Consider the following 13,285-nt stretch of genomic DNA (forward strand, 5'->3'; position numbering starts at 1 on the left):
TAATATTATCCCAGTCCCATAGGTTAAATAATGTAATACAAGCTGATATCCATCAATATGCATTTTGAAAAGGATGGATTAATTTTGGTTTTCTCATTCCAATTTGTTTGCTTGTTCAGTTGATTCTAAGGTATTCAATAATGAGCGACACAGCAATTTGCTCTTTGGAATACCAGAGAGATTTTGAATAAATATCAATTAATTATGCTGTTTTCTTGCTATATCAAAAAGGAAATGAAGTCACACATAATGAAAAATACTTTCACATTTTATTTAATAAAAAAGAAAATGAAAGACTCTGGTTCAAAATTTTGTATATAATTCTATTGTAATCATGTATACACTTCATATTTTCAAATGCATTCTTTTATAAACACTTCAGTATGCTTGACAGGAAATGAAGAGCCAAAAATAAGGAAAATACAATTTTTCAATGTGCTTTCTAGAACAAACAACCTTTGAGTTATCTACATTTTAGTACTCTGCTAAGTCCACAGATAAGGTAGCTATCAGTTAAATTCTCCTTTAAGGGTTACTACTTCCTAACTTTGAGTGAGGTTGGGAAAAGAAATACAAATACTGTCAAGGAAGTCTTAATTTTAGAACAGTTCTTTTATTTATAAATTCGGCTGAGGACTTTGGGTGTGCATGTGATTTCTTCAGGTTGTTGCTCTTACTGACAGGAACCTGTCCATGCTATTCTTTCATGGGGGAGTAAGTGACATAGCACTTGTCCCTTGAACAATCCAGGTCACAGTCTCCAAGTTATCCCATAGGCTCCCTTACTATCTCAAATAAATACAAGTGTCCATACCAGGACTGGTATTTGAGTTATCCTTCACTCTAAGTTTATATAAGCACATCCTCATAATAAATGCCAAAAATCGAACAAAAGTTATGTTGACGCATTCCACATTACTTCAATAAAACATGAAAAACAGGGAACATAACAATCTTGCCTTTGATTCTCTTCTCATCTTTGACTAATAATGCCAATACTAATTGTATGAAATTTAGTAAGTGACCAGTTAAGTTTTTAAGATTTTTGTGTTGCTGAGGTAATTCCAATTCATAGGGGGAAGAATAGGTTCCTCATAAGCAGTAGCCTAATGCCCTTCAAATGGGCAATGAATGAATAATCTATGAGTATATGAATGCTATGGAGTACTATTTTTCTATAAAAAAAATCATGAGTGATTTCACTTTAGAAAAGCTTAGAAAGACTTTCATGAACTGATGTTGAGTGTAGTGAGGAGAACCAGCAAAACACTATACACACTAATAGCAACATTGGATGGAATTCCTCTCAGTAAGTAGTTCAGTGACCAAGGACAACCCTGAGAGAAGTGTTAAGGAAAATACCATCCACATTAAGAGAAAAAGCTGATTTTCAAATGCAAAGCAAAGCACACTATGCTTATTTTTTAAAGCTTCTTTTATGTTATTTTTTGTTTTTTTCCTCATGTTTTTCCCCCGAGTTCTAGTGCTTCTTTCACACCATGACTAATATAGAAATATGGTAAACACAATTTTATATATAAAGCCTATATTACATTGTTGTCTACCTTGGGGAAGGGGGAAGGAAGAGAGGGTAGTGGTGGAAAAATGTGGAACTCAAAATCTTGCAAAAGGATCAGTGTTAAAAGTTATCTTTATATGTAATTGGAAAATAAATAAATAAGAAAAAAAAACAGACTAGAACCTCCCTACTCAAGTGAAATTACGATTTCAAATTTTTTTTAAGCTGAAAACATTTGACCTGATTAACAAAAATAGCCCAATGTGCTCTGGGAAAAGGATCTCCTCAAGTCAGCTTTTACCAGATTTTAAGTCAGTTGGTTTATCTCAACTGTGAGCATTTATACCTTAGAAATCAGCAATTATTTCAAAACAGGATTTCCACTTAAGGAGAGAGTTCAGTCATACCTTTTCATTTCTCAACCGAATGACTACTTTGGAAATTATTTGACTGACATCTCCATCAGGTCCCAAGAAGTTTATTATAGGGAAAATTTTATCATCTTTCAAAATTACATCAGCTTGATACCCCATTTCATCACCATTTAAGGAAGGAGTTCAGTTCAGAATACTTGATTTCTCATCTGTTTGTCATACTTTAGGATTTCTCTAACTTTTTCAATATCTCTTCTCTTTTCAGCTTCTTTTTGTCTTTCCTCATTATATTAAAAGATCCAATAGGAAGGGAACTTTTCATATTTCTTTTTTATATTTGCATCCTCAGCGTTTATAAAGTAAAGAATATATAGTAGGTATTTAATACATTTTAATGGCATTAACATCATGCATATCAATAATATAGGTTAAAATTAAAAGTATGTGCAAAGATACTTTTAGAGTCCAGTTGTTAAACATCTACCAGCACACACCTATATTGTAAATAGTCAATAAGCAATAATCTATGAACATTCATTCATTAAGCATCTCTTATATGCTAGGCACTTTGCTAAATACTAGAAATACAAAAAATGCATAGTCCATGTCCTCAAGGGGCTTACAACCTATTTGGAAGATGACAACACACACACACACATACACACATATCCATACAAAAATGAAAAGGGGCAAGATATGGGGAGGAGAAGGTATCCAATGGCTATGCTAAAAAAGTCAGAAAAGTTCCAGAGAAGTATATATAGATAAGAAATGAGGAGATATATGATTTTATTTTTAATGTAATCAGAATTCTACATTTTTTCATTTTGTGATGTTCTGTATCTTGTTTTGGTCGCAAAAAGCTCTGTTTTCCATATATCTGACAGTTAAACTATTCCTTGCTTTCCTAAATTTGTTTAGGGTATCACCTTTTATGTCTAAATCCTGTACCTATTTCAAATTTATATTGGTATGGATTGTAAAATTTTGGTTTCTGCCAGGTTTCTGCCACACTATCTTCCAGTTTTCCAAGCAATTTTTATCGGAGAGAGATCTTATCCCAGAAGTTGGAATCTTTGAATTTATCAAAAAGCTGATTACCATAATCATTTACTATTCTTTCTATTGTATCTAATTTATTCCTGATTCACCACTTTGTATTAACCACTACCAAACAATTTTGAAGACTGATGCTTTATAAAATAATTTAATATCTGTTATGAATAGGCCACCTTCCTTGGCATTTTTCATTAATTTCTTTAATATTCTTGATCTTTTGTTCTTTCATATGATTTTAGTTATATTTTTCCTAGTCCCATAAAGAAATTTTTTGTTATGGCACTGTAAAAGAAATTTATTTTAGTTAAATTGTCATTTTTATAAGAATACTGTGGTTTATCCACGAGCAATTGTCATTTGCCCAATTATTTTGATCTGATTTTATTTGTGTGAAAAGTGATTAATAGTTGTTTTCAGTTTGTGAATTTTCTTGGCAGATAGGCTCCCAAGTATTTTGTGTGCCTGCACTTAAATTAAATGGAATTTTTCTTTCTTTTTCTTGTCATGTTTTGATGGCAATTTATAGAAAAATGGGTTTATTTTATATCCTGCAACTTTTCTACAGTTGCTAATTATTTCAAGTAAATTTTTAGATGATTTTCTGGGATTCACTAAGTATGTCATATCATTTGCAAAGAGTGAGAATTTTGTTTCTTCATTATCTATTCTAATTCCTTCAATTTCTTTTTCTTCGCTTATTGCTAAAGCTAACATTTTAATGCAGTATTATAATAATAATAATAATAATAATAATGGTTATAGCAGGCATCCTTGTTACACCCCTAAATTTATTGAGAAAGCTTCTAGTTTATCCTCATTACATATAATGTTTGTTGTTGACTTTAAACAGGTGGAGCTTATCATTTTAAGGAACACTCCATTTATTTCTAAGTTCCCTAGTGTTTTTAAAAAGAATGATGCTCTATTGATATGGTCAATTATGCTGATAGTTTTCCCTAAATTTGATCCAGCTTTGAATTCCTGGTATAAAGTCTACTTGATCATAGTATAATATCCTAGTCACAACTTACTGACATCATTTTGATAATATTTTATTTAAATTTTTGTATCAATATTCATTAAGGAAGCTTGTCTAAGATTTTCTTTCTTTGTGTTGACTTTTCCTGGTTTAGGGATCAGCATTATATTGGTTTCATATAAGGAATTTGGTAGAACTCTTCACTTATTTTTCAAATAGTTTACATAGAATTGGAATTAACAATTTGTTATACGTTTGGTATAATTCACTTGTAAATTCATCTAGATGCAGAAATTTTTTTCATAGGGAGTTCATTGGTATCTTTCAATTTCTTTATCTGAAATGTAATTATTTATGTATTTAAATTCTTCTGTTAATATGAGCAATTTATATTTTTGTGTATAGTCAATTACTTCCCTTAGAATGTCAAATATACTGGCCTACAGTTGGATAAAATAGTTTTGGATTATTATTTCAACTTTCTTTTCATTTCTGCTGAATTTACCTTTTTCATTTTTTACATTGAAATTTTGGTGTTCTTTTTTTAAGGAAGTTAATGAAGAGTTTATCTATTTTTGGATTTTTTTTCCATAAAATGAACTCTTAATTATAGCTATTATTTTAATAGTTATATTGCTTTTGATTTTATAAACTTCTCCTTTGATTTTCAGAATTTTTAATATGGTATTTAGTAGGGGATTTTTAATTTGTTTTATCTCCAACTTTTTTAGTACCATCCCCAATGCACTGATCTCCTCTTTCTCTTTTTTATTCAGTAAGGATTTAAAAATACAAAATTTCCCCTTAAAACTTTGACTGTATCTTACAAATTTTAGTATGTTGTTTCCTTATTATCAGTGTCTTGAATGAAATTATTATTTCTTCTTTATTTTTTTTAATTTATTTAAGGCAATGGGGTTAAGTGACTTTTCCAAGGTACACAGCTAGGCAATTATTAAGTATCTAAAGGCAGATTTGAACTAAGGTACTCCTGACTTCAGGGCTAGTACTCTATCCACTACAGAATCTAGCTGCCCTGAAATGATTATTTCTTTGATTTATGGCTTGAACCATTCATACTTTATTGTTAGGATATCTAGTTCCCAATTAATTTGCTCCATGGTTTTTTATTGCCTGTGATTTTTATTGCCTCATGGTCTGATATCTTTCTGCATTTGCTTATGAAGATTTTATGTTTTAATATATGTAAAATTTTTGCATAGGTGCCATGTACCAGAGAGAAAAAGGAGGATTCCTTTCTAACCCTACTCAGTTTTAGCCAAAGTTCTAGCATCTCTAAGTTTTCTAACATTCTATTCACTCTTTAATTTCCTACTTGTTTATTTTATGGTTAGATTTACTTAATTCTGAGAGAGGGAGGTTGAGATCTCCTACCAGTATAGTTTTGTTGTTTTTGTCTTCCTGTAATTTATTTAGCTTCTCTTATAAGAATGTGAATGCTATACCACTTGATGCATACATGTTTAGTATTATAATTACTTTATTTTCTACAGTAAATTTTAGGAGAATATAGTTTCCTTCATTATCCCTTTTAAGGAGATCCAGGTTTGCATTTGCTTTATATGAGAAGAGGATTGCTACCCCTGCTTTTTTCCTCTTCAGCTTCTCCATCTTTGACTTTTATTCCGTGTGTATCTCTTTGCTTCAAATGTGTTTTTAGTAAACAATATATTGTAGAATTCTGGTTTTAAAAACACTGCTAATTGCTTTCATTTTATGTGAGAGTTCATTCCATTCACAGTTATAATTACTAACTCTTTATTACTTTCCGTTATATTTCCCTTTCTATTTGTACTTTTCTTCCTCCTGTCACCCTGTCCCTCCTTATCAGTGTTTTGTTTCTGAATTCAACATCCCTCAATCTACCCCCTTTATATCAGTCATCTTCTCTTTTCTTCTCCCTTTTAATTTTCCCCTTCTTCCTTCCTCCCTTCTATCTTTCCCTCCTTCCCTCTCCCTCTTTCTCCTCATGATGCCTGAAGGGTAAGATAAATTTCTAAATTCAATTGATTATGTGTTATTCCCTCTTTGAACCAAATATGATGACAGTTAGATCACTCCCTTTTTCCCCTCTACTGTAATGGATCTTCTGTGCCTCTTCATGAAGTGTTATTTCCTCATCCTGCCTTCACTTCCTACCATCTGATTACAATCCCCCCCTTTTTTTAAAGTCTTAATTCTTTGGAAATCATCCCATCAAATTCAATTTATATCCCTAACTTCAGCTTAAGCACACTCCCTCTCAGAGTTACAATTCTTAAGTTTTTCTTTCTCCCATGTAGAATTATAATTAGTTTAATATTATCAAAAAGCTTTCTGTTTTCTTTTCCCCTGTTTACCTTTTCACATATCTCTTGAGTCTACTGCTTAAAGATCAGATTTTCCATTCAGCTCAAGTGCTTCCATCAGAAAATTCTTTAAGTCACCTATTTGGTTAAATATTAATATTTTCAGGGTGGCTAGGTGGCGCAATGGATAAAGCACCAGCCCTGGAGTCAGGAGTACCTGGGTTCAAATCCGGTCTCAGACAATACTTACCTGGTTGTGTGGCCTTGGGCAAGACACTTAACCCCATTTGCCTTGCAAAAAACCTAAAAAAAAGTTAATATTTTCTTCTGAAGAAATGAATATACTTAATTTTGATCAGTTGTTGGTTATTGGATATAGTCAAGTCTCCCTTACCCTCTAAAATATCATGTTCCCAGTCTTCCAATCCTTTTATCTCCATGCTGTTAGGAAATGTGTAATTCTGACTATGACTCCTTGGTAATTGAATTATTTCTTTCTGTCTGCTTGGATTATTCTGGAATTTGGATACAATGTTTCTTGAAATTTTTATTTTGGGGTTCCTTCAGGAGGCCATCAGTGTATCCTTTCAATGATTGCTTTCTCCTCTGCTTCAAGGATAACAGGACAATTTTCCTTGGAGATTTCCTGAAAAATATTGTGCAATCGTTTTTTTTAATCATAGTTTTCAATTAGTCCAATAATTGTTAAATAATCTCTATTGAATCTATTTTCCAGCTTAATAGTTTTCTCATTGAGGTATTTTACATTTTCTTCTTTTTTTTTAATTGTTTTTGATTCTTGGTGTCTCATGAATCATTAGTCTCCACTAGCCTCAGCCTATTCTTCAAGGAATTATTTTCTTCAGTTAGTTTTTACATCAGTTTTTTTTTCATTTGATTTTTCACTTAACCAATTTTATTTTTACAGGATTTGTTTCCATTTGTCAATATTTTTTGCAAGACATTGAATTTCTCTTGCATTTCTTTTCCAAATTTTTCCACTTGATTTTGGAAGAGGATATTATGATCACAGAATAAACCTGGAAAGGTCCTTAAAAACTAAAGTCCAGAGAATTAAAGGAATTTCCCAAGGTCATAGAAATAGTAAGCAGAAGAATTACAATATAATACTTAATGTCCTCGATCCAAATTCATTGTTCTTTTAGCTATCTTTCTGATGATCAAATTACAGCTTCAGTATCCTCTCTTGGATTTGTATCATCCCTTTGTCCTGTGTAAATACTTTCCCCTAATAATATCAAATTTTATTTGAATCTTCCAGATATTTTATAAAAATATATTTATTCCATTTTATAATACTTTGCAAATATGAAGAGATTGATATGGTAGAAAAACAATCAACTACTGTGTGGTTTGAAATTAATAGCATTTTAAAATGGATGGAGTCAAGGAAACTAGCACACTCCCAAAGCTTTTCCCCTACAAAGAAGCCTTGACACAGACATTACAGATCACACCAAAAAACTGTTCAAAGCAAGTTTTTAATTTTAGACATAGTGGAGGATCTTCAGTGAAGGTTTATCTTTTAGGGAAAAAGAGGAAACAAAGCCCAGTTAGATAGGAGAGCAGAAAAGTAATCAGGAGGCTTTTAGCCAGAGTGCAACTCAGGTCACAGCAGTCAGATAACAAGTCAATAGGGAGTATGTCACAACACCAAATAAAGTCAGAAACGTGGAAAATAGAGGACTGGGTGGGGAACAAACCTCTACAAAGGCAGACCCTGGAAATAAAGAAGGAAATAAATCTCTGCATAATCATCACAAGGACTGCATAGACAGCATTTTGGCAAGCAACAAAGCCAGGATCAGACCCCATTCCAGCTTGGGTCTATACTTCCTACAACCCAGAAACAGAGCTCAAACAATCAAAATGAGCAAAAATACTAAAAGAGTACTTCTCATAGATTGCAACCATGTAGACAGATGCCACCTCAAAAGAAGAAAACAGTGACAAATTACCTCAAGGGAAATCTCAAAGGAGTCTATGAATTGGTCTCAGAGAAAGATGAAAAAAGGAAAAAAAAATGAATCATGTAGAAAAATTATGAAAAATTGACCAAAGAAATCAACTCCTTTCAAAGAAAAAAATAACCAATTAGAAAAAGACTGTAACTCCTCAAAAATATAATAGTGACATTTAGGTGGTGCAGTCAGAAGGATTTGAATTCAAATCTGACCTCAGACAATAACTGCATAGCTGTGCAAGGCTGACATTGGGCAAATCACTTAACCCTATTGCCTTGCAAAAACAAATGTGTGTATATATATATATATATATATCTACTGAAAAAGCAATGTAATTCATCTAAACCTTAAATTGACAAACCAATAATGGAATGCAACTTAGCAAAAAAGTGAAATTAACCAACTGGAAAAGATAACACAAAAACTAATTGAAGAAAATAAAAGCCTACTAATTATAATTAGAACTAGACAAATAGAAACTAATGAACCTATGAGACACCAAGATTCCATCAAACAAAGCCAACAGACAGAAAACATTGAAGAAAACAAAAAGTACATATTAGGAAAAGCAAATGACCTGAAAAATACATACAGGAGAGATAGTTTATGAATAATTGGTCTATCAGAAAGCCTAGACAAAAAAACCTGGAAAATATATTTGAGAAATTTATTAGGAAAAACTGTCTAAATGCACTAGATCAAGAAGACAAGAGAACCCAGGATAAAAACTCCAAGGACTACCATAGCCAATTTCCAGAATTCTCAAAGAAAGGAGAAAATTCTGCAAGCAGCCAAATAGAAGATACAATGGAAGCATAATCAGAATTCCACAGGACTTATCAGTTTCAACATTAAAGTATTGGAGGATCTCGAGTATGATATTTTAGAGGGCAAAACACCTTGGATTACAACCAAAAATTTACTACCCGCAAAATCCAGCATATTCTGACATGAGAAAATGGGATGTTCAGTGAAATATAAGACCCTGAAAATTTTCTGATAAAAGGACCAGAATTGAACTGATATTCTAATACAAACACAAGAGATGCATAAAACATAGGGAAAGTAGGAAAAAATGTCAGTCATGAACACTAAATTGTATACAACATTATAAAAGAAGATGATACTTGTAACACTTGAGAATTGTGTTTCCCTTAGGATAAAGAGTTGAAAACAGTTTAAGAGATTTCTTCTCCTTCAATATTGAAGACGACCAACATGATATCACTATGTTTGAGACAAATTACAGTGCATCTGACAGTAGCTGATCAAACCAATACAAGCCCAGAAATCTCTACCACAGATTGAGCACAAATAGATCAGGTAAGTACTTGGGATGTTTACTCTAAATGTAGGTATTACATGTTTCTTTTGAATTATTTTAATTCTGTCTTGTCCCTGTAGCTCATCACTTTCTCTAATCAGGCCACCCTATGCTAGATGTTTCTGTCATGGTGTCTCCCATGCCTTACAATCAATGTTAAAGTTCTTAAGAAACACCTTCATGTTATCCCAGTATTCAGAGCACATAAGGGTTCTATATATAATTAAATCAGAAGTGACTTTATACTACTAGACACTTAGAGGTTTGTAGTACAGTAGGGGCAGAGAACAGAAACATACACTGAAGAGTTGGATATAAAGAAATATTATCATATCTTAATACATACTTTAGTTAATAAGACTTTTAGGATCATGACTGTAGTGCTAAATGAACAGTGGAAGAGAATGTGCCTGCTGCTTTGGTTGGGGAGAGCTGAAGACCTATGAATGGAATACTATAGAGACAGAGTGGGAAAAACATACTTAAGAGGGCCTGGACATGAAAACTTCATGAAGATATATGTTTTGCTTGGTGCTATGGCTACAGTTGGAGGGAGTACAAAAGGCTCATTAAATGATTTGAATTTGCATGATGCTTTTGCTCATGAGTATTGTGTGTCCATGGAGGATACTTGAAAATGGGATAAAGTATAAAGTTATTATAATTTGATGTGATTCATGATTTTTGAGAAACGTATATCTAATGAGACAGAAGAGGGGAGGTCCTTAGTGACTATGAGGCAATGTAATCAAGCAGTCAATCAATCAACCTTTGAAAGCATTACTTATCTCAGGTCTAATAAAGAGCATACTATGATAAAAGTGATGCAAGTACAAGACAGGATCAAAATAATAAAAACAAAATAGGGACTATTCTAGGAGAATACTAGGAATTAGTGGATAAATAACACCAGATAAAAAGGCACAAAAACCTATTATAGAAGAGGAAAAGAAGGGACGCTGTGAAAACTAAATAAATCCTACTCAATAGATTTGGACCCAATTGGATTTTAAAATCTGTTCTACCCTACAGGGAATTAGGGGGTGGGGGTGGAAAAGAGAAAGAAAGGAGAAAAAGGAATTGATAAAAGGGAAGGCAAAAGTATAACTGAAAGTAAACTTAAAATTAAAGTTTAAAAGAAAACTTAGAGGGGAAAGGGATCAAATAATTGGTGAGGAGGAATAAGAGGAGAGGAAAGAGAAAAGTACAAATAGGGAGGTAACATGGAAGGATATAAAGAATTAGTTATTTTAACTGTAAATGTGAATGGGATGAACCCTCCCATAAAATGGAAACAGCAGAATGTATTAAAAAAATAATCTTAAAATATGCTGTGTATAAGAAACATATTTGAAGCAGAGATATACACTCAAGAAAAAGTTAAAAGATCGAAGAAAAATATATTATATTTCAGAAGAAATTTAAAAATTCAAGGGTGCTGATTACAATCTCGGACAAAACAAAAGGGATCAGGAAGGAAACTACATCTTTTTTAAAAGGAACTGAAATGATATCATTATTAAACATTATATATATATATATATATATATATATATATATATATATATATATATATATATATATATATATATATACCTAGTGGTATAGCATTCACATTCTTAAAGGAAAAGAAGAATGAAATACAAGGATACATAGTAAATCTATAATAGTGAGGGACCTCAACCTCTCTCTCTCTCTCTCTCTCTCTCTCTCAGAACTAGATAAATTTAAAATCAATAGAAAGAAGAAGGAAGTTAAGAAAATGAATACAATCTTAGAAAACTTAGATATAATAAACCTCCAGAGAAAACTGAAAGGGGATAGAAAAGAATATATTTTTCTCTTCAGTACATGCCTGTACAAAATTGACCAAGTTCTAGGGTATAAAAACCTTACACTCAAATGTAAAAGGCAGATATAATAAATGAATATTTTTCAGATCATGTTACATTAAAAATTGTATGTAATAAAGGGTCATAGAAAGATAAATTAAAAATAATTGGAAGTTACATATCTAATTTTAAAGAATATGTGGATCAATCAGCAAATCATAGAAATAATCAGTCACTTCAACCAAGGAAATGATAGCAATGAGATATCATAACAAAATTTATGGGATGTAGACAAAGCAGGTTTTAGGGAAAATTTTCTATATCTAAATACTTAAATGAATAAAATAGAGAAAGAAGAGATCAATGAATTTGGTATGCAACCAAGAAAATCTAGAAAAAAAAAACCAAATTAAAGACCGACAATTAAATACTAAATTAGAAATTATGAAAATCAAAGGAGAGGTCAAAAAATGGAAAGAAAGAGAATCATTGATCTTATAAGTAAAGCAATGGTTTTGTTAAAAAATAAAATAGGTAAATAGATAAACCATTGTTAATCTGATTTTTACAAAGAAAGCATATCAAGGTACCGATATCAAAAATGAAATGGGTAAACTCACAACCAATGAGAAGGAAATTAAAAAGATAATTCAGAGCTCTTTTGTATGCCAATAAATTTGTTAACCTGAGTGAAATGGTTGAATATTTACAAAAATACAATCTAGTCAGATTAACAGAAAATGAAATAAAATACTTAAATAACTTCATTTCAGAAAAAGAAATAGGAGAAACCATCAATAATCTCCCTAAAAAATAAATTCTCCTTTCCCAGATGGATCTACAAGTGACTTCTACCAAAATTTAAGGAAAAATTAATTCAATTTTTCATAAACTATTTTAAAAATAAGAGTCCTTTTATGATATCAATATTTTGCTGATAGCTAAGCCAGGAAGAGTCAAAACAAAGAAAATTACATACCTATCTCCCCTAACAAATATTAATGCAAAAATATTAAATAAATTTTAGAAAAGAGATTACAACAAGTTATTAATAGCACAATATATCATGATCAAGTACGATTTATTCAAGTTAGGCAGGGATGGCTCAATATTAGGAAAACAGTCAACATAATTCAATAGATAATACCAAAACAGAAATCATCTGATTATTTCAATAGATACTAAAAAAAACTCTAACAAAAATGAACCATCCAATCCTATTAAAAACATGACTGAATATAGGAATAAATGAAGATTTTCTTAAAAAATAATCTGCACATATCTATAACCATCAGCAAATATTAGTAATGGGGTTAAACTAGGAGCATTTTCAATATGACCAGGGATGAAACAAGGATACCTATTATCACCATTACTATTCAGAATAATATTAGAAATATTAACTTTAAGATAAGAGAAGAAAAAGAAATTGAAAGAATTAGAATTGACAATGAGGAAGGAAAACTTTAATTCTTTGCAGATGATATGATAGTATACTTAGGGAAACCAAAAAAATCATCTGAAAAACTACTTGAAACAATTAAAATTTCAGCAAAGTGAAAGGATATAAAATAAATACACATAAACAATCAGGATTTCTATATATGAATGACAAAACCCAGGGCAAGAGATAGAAAGAGAAATTCCATTTAAATACTTGGGAATGTACCTCCCAAAACAAACCCTAAAACTGTATGAACACAATTACAAATCATTTTCAGAAAAAGAAACAATTGGATAAATATCAATTGCTAGGATTAGGTATAGCCATTATAATAAATGTGATAATTCTACCTACATTAAATTAAGTGCCATACTAATCAAATTACCAAATAACTGTTTTAGAGGACTAGAAAAAAAGATAGCACTGAAATTCATCTGCAGCAGGAAAAGGTCAAGAATAT

General features: G+C 31.3%; 1 long non-coding RNA gene across 2 annotated transcripts in view; it reads right to left on the bottom strand.

Annotated features, from left to right (window-relative positions):
• Nucleotides 1–245: 245 nt before the first annotated feature.
• LOC141507618 (uncharacterized) overlaps nt 246–13,285 on the bottom strand; it is a 104,965-nt gene continuing 91,925 nt past the window's right edge. For both annotated transcript variants that reach the window (XR_012474206.1, XR_012474207.1), the window contains one exon: nt 246–6,886. This is a non-coding gene — a long non-coding RNA (uncharacterized LOC141507618). The remainder of the gene's footprint in view (nt 6,887–13,285) is intronic.

Source organism: Macrotis lagotis, chromosome 1 (genome assembly GCF_037893015.1).
Source record: "Macrotis lagotis isolate mMagLag1 chromosome 1, bilby.v1.9.chrom.fasta, whole genome shotgun sequence".
Lineage (NCBI taxonomy): Eukaryota > Metazoa > Chordata > Mammalia > Peramelemorphia > Peramelidae > Macrotis > Macrotis lagotis.